This window comes from Mizuhopecten yessoensis, unplaced genomic scaffold, assembly GCF_002113885.1.
Source record: "Mizuhopecten yessoensis strain PY_sf001 unplaced genomic scaffold, ASM211388v2 scaffold8333, whole genome shotgun sequence".
Classification (NCBI taxonomy): domain Eukaryota; kingdom Metazoa; phylum Mollusca; class Bivalvia; order Pectinida; family Pectinidae; genus Mizuhopecten; species Mizuhopecten yessoensis.
Window position 1 is genome coordinate 177097 of NW_018407495.1, and position 4718 is coordinate 181814.

At 38.8% G+C, this 4718-nt stretch overlaps 1 protein-coding gene across 7 annotated transcripts in view; it reads left to right on the plus strand.

Annotated features, from left to right (window-relative positions):
• The window catches only part of LOC110455611 (coronin-2B-like), a 118575-nt gene that overhangs the window by 20341 nt on the left and 93516 nt on the right, over positions 1–4718 (plus strand). The window contains exon 1 of one of the 7 annotated variants that reach the window (XM_021505816.1): positions 2727–3007. The exons of the other annotated variants lie outside the window; for them this stretch is intronic. The gene's annotated coding sequence lies outside the window, so the exon portion shown is untranslated. Of the gene's footprint in view, positions 1–2726; positions 3008–4718 lie in introns of those variants that run through there. 7 annotated transcript variants of the gene reach the window in all.

Here is a 4718-nt window from a genome sequence, read left to right on the forward strand (position 1 = left end):
TCATCATTTGGTGTAGACAATCTGTAGTACAGTGTCATCATTTGGTGTAGACAATCTGTAATACAGTTTGTCATCATTTGGTGTAGACAATCTGTAATACAGTTTGTCATCATTTGGTGAAGCCAATCTGTTATACAGTCTGTCATCATTTGGTGGAGACAATCTGTAATACAGTCTGTCATCATTTGGTGTAGACAATCTGTAATACAGTTTGTCATCATTTGGTGAAGCCAATCTGTAATACAGTCTGTCATCATTTGGTGGAGACAATCTGTAATACAGTTTGTCATCATTTGGTTTAGACATTCTGTAATACAGTTTGTCATCATGTGGTGTAGACAATCTGTAATACAGTTTGTATCATTTGGTGTAGACAATCTGTAATACAGTGTCATCATTTGGTGAAGCCAATCTGTAATACAGTTTGTCATCATTTGGTGTGGACAATCTGTAGTACAGTTTGTATCATTTGGTGTAGGCAATCTGTAATACAGTTTGTATCATTTGGTGAAGCCAATCTGTAATACAGTTTGTCATCATGTGGTGTAGACAATCTGTAACACAGTTTGTATCATTTGGTGAAGCCAATCTGTAATTCAGTTTGTCATCATGTGGTGTAGACAATCTGTAACACAGTTTGTATCATTTGGTGAAGCCAAACTGTAATACAGTTTGTCATCATTTGGTGTGGACAATCTGTAGTATAGTTTGTATCATTTGGTGTAGGCAATCTGTAATACAGTTTGTAGCATTTGGTGAAGCCAATCTGTAATACAGTTTGTCATCATTTGGTGGAGACAATCTGTAATACAGTTTGTCATTGTTTGTTGGAGACAATCTGTAGTACAGTTTGTCATCATTTGGTGGAGACAATCTGTAATACAGTTTGTATCATTTGGTGGAGACAATCTGTAATACAGTCTGTCATCATTTGGTGAAGCCAATCTGTAATACAGTTTGTATCATTTGGTGTAGACAATCTGTAATACAGTTTGTCATCATTTGGTGGAGACAATCTGTAATACAGTTTGTATCATTTGGTGGAGACAATCTGTAAAACAGTTTGTCATCATTTGGTGTAGACAATTGTATCATTTGGTGTAGACAATCTGTAATACAGTTTGTATCATTTGGTGGAGACAAGCTACTTTAAGTTAGCGTGATTTGTCATCATCTGTAATTACACTACTGAAGCATTTATGTGGAGTCCATGGGTAAGTGCTTTAGTGTTTTTAGTGACATTTATTTATGAATGACTGAATCAACAAATTTGTTTACACTGGCATATTGACACCATCACCTTAGTGTATTCACTGTCACCAAATATTGTGTATCAGAATGAATGTCATGCAGTGATTTAGTCCCTGTTGAAGAAGTAAGTGGTTAACACACTGAGACACAGAAACATCACCACCAGTAGCTGCCGTGAAATTAACATGGACATATTGAACTGTGAAGCATGTGACGTAAGTTGTGAATTTTTCTTCAACCACCACCACCACCAGTAGTGAGAGTATGAAATCATCTGTGATACATTGGTGAATTTTTTACATCTAATTTCTCCATGGAATGATATCAAGACGTTATCATCCTCTTCTGCATTTCTTCTGAGATTGTGTTGATCTGGTTAGCACATTCCTGACAAACTTAAGATGTTTTGGAATTGTATAATTTAATGAGTTTACACTAACCTCTCCTAGTTGCCAACCTGATGTTATCAGTATCTTCCGACCAGTGGCTGTGTTTTCACTGATGTTAACCGGGAACCTCCGACCAGTGGCTGTTTTATCACTGATGTTATCAGTATCCTCTGACCAGTGGCTGTGTTATCACTGATGTTATCAGTATCCTCTGACCAGTGGCTGTGTCATCACTGATGTTATCAGTATCCTCCGACCAGTGGCTGTGTTATCACTGATGTAAACCGGCAACCTCCGACTAGTGGCTGTGCTATCACTGATGTTATCAGTATCCTCCGACCAGTGACTGTGTCATCACTGATGTTATCAGTATCCTCCGACTAGTGGCTGTGTTATCACTGATGTTATCAGTATCCTCCGACCAGTGGCTGTGTTATGACTGATGTTAACCGGGAACCTCCGACTAGTGGCTGTGTTATGACTGATGTTATCAGTATCCTACGACTAGTGGCTGTGTTATCACTGATGTTATCAGTATCCTCCAACTAATGGCTATGTTATCACTGATGTTAACCGGGAACCTCTGACCAGTGGCTGTGTTATCACTGATGTTATCAGTATCCTTCCACCAGTGGCTGTGTTATCACTGACGTTAACCAGGAACCTCCAACCAGTGGCTGTGTTATCACTGATGTTAACTGGGAACCTCTGACCAGTGGCTGTGTTATCACTGATGTTATCAGTATCCTCCGACTACTGGCTGTGTTATCACTGATATTAACAGGAAACCTCTGACCGGTGGCTGTGTTATCACTGATGTTATCAGTATCCTCCGACTAGTGGCTGTGTTATCACTGATGTTATCAGTATCCTCCGACTAGTGGCTGTGTTATGACTGATGTTATCAGTATCCTACGACTAGTGGCTGTGTTATCACTGATGTTATCAGTATCCTCCGACTAGTGGCTGTGTTATCACTGATGTTATCAGTATCCTCCAACTAGTGGCTGTGTTATCACTGATGTTATCAGTATCCTCCGACCAGTGGCTGTGTTATCACTGACGTTAACCAGGAACCTCCAACCAGTGGCTGTGTTATTACTGATGTTATCAGTATCCTCAGACTAGTGGCTGTGTTATTATCACTGATGTTATCAGTATCCTCCAACTAGTGGCTGTGTTATCACTGATGTTATCAGTATCCTCCTACCAGTGGCTGTGTTATCACTGATGTTATCAGTATCCTCCAACTAGTGGCTGTGGTATCACTGATGTTATCAGTATCCTCCTACCAGTGGCTGTGTTATCACTGACGTTATCAGTATCCACCGACCAGTGGCTGTGTTATCACTATGGCTCAGACAGAGGTAACTACTTGTTACATCAATAACTTGCTGAATAAATAAACATTATATATTTTACAATGATAATCAGACAAATTTCTCAGCTTAAATTGATCAATCTTGTTTACCCGAATGGAAACATTCAGGGGATATTTTTGTGGGAGGAAACCAGAGTACCCGAAGAAAACCAATGTGGTCAGGCCTCAAGGTGATGATATCTGGCATGTAGCATGCAGGATAATTATAAAGTGCTACAACGTTTGTTCAGCCTATTGACCTTGACTCCACCTTCAAATATATCACTGGGGTCAAATGTTTAAAAATCTTCAAAAAACTTCTTCTGAATAACCAAAAGGCCCAGGGTGATGAGATTTAGTAAGTAACATGCTGGGATGAAGGGCTACTAGGTTTGTTTAAACAATTGACCTTGACCCACTTTCAAGGTCATTGGGTTCAAATGTTAAGAAATCTTCAAACAACTTCTGAATACCTGAAAGACCTCAAGGTGATGATATCTGGCCAGTAGCTTGCTGGGATAAAGGGTTACATAATTTGGCCTGTTACTTAATTTTTCCCTTTTTGATGTATTCACCCTTTGTCCTCTTTGAAGGGTTCAGACTACCAGTTGAGTGCTTCAGGCCCATAAGGCCTCTTGTTTTTGAATGCTATATGTTTACTGTATGTACTGTAATGTGCCCTGTTTACAGGAATTGTAGGATGCTATACAAATGTCTGCATTATTATTTATTGTAACTCACTAATATATACACACATTGACTCATTATTACATAAACTTAAAGACTCACATCACACTCATTCCGTCATTATTCCATGAGTTATAAAATACTACTGTATAATCATTTATTTTCGTGGGGTTAAAATTTCGTTGTTTTTATATACTAGCCAGTTTCAAAAACAGTATATTTCGCTGATTTCTGATTATCCCCTATCTATATCAATACCAACTTTATGTTTTCGTTTGGATTTTTTTCATGGATTCTTGTTATCCACGAAATAAACGAAATTTAATGTCCCACAAAAAAATTATGATTTTACAGTAAATGTATCTCCCCTTTGAATGAAAGGAGACATGTTGTATTAGTACTGGTTCGTCTTCTTAGAATTATCTGGGACATAACTTTTTCGCCACAAAAAATACCCTGAAAGAACTTAAGGAATATCTGCATAACCCCCATGATGTATATAGTGCACTGTTAAAAGGTCAATGGCCAAATAAGTGCAAAATTTCCATGCAAATCTTATCCGGGTTTTAATTTCAAACCTTAAAAGATAAAATTGATGTACAGTGCAATCTATCAAAGTCACTGTCACCTCAAGGTGATACAGGGCTGATACAGGGCTGATACAGGGATACATATGTTTTTGTTCTGAAAACCAGAAATAAAAGATAAGTGCTAGAACATAACAACATTGTAAAACCATAATATATGACATGTCTCTGTTGATTATGCAATTGAAACTATTTAACTCCTCCTCATGGAATATTTATTAGAGGAATCAGTAGATCCTGCTAATTCTCTTCCATTCAACTGTCAAGCGCACTTGAATGACAAAAAAGTGCAGTGACACAGGTGGCTGTGTCTTTGATAGGCACACCTCGGGTACAGAGGTCAGGTAGGCACACCTCGGGTACAGGGGTCAGGTACGCACACCTCAGGTACAGGGGTCAGGTATGCACACCTCGGGTACAGGGGTCAGGTACGCACACCTCGGG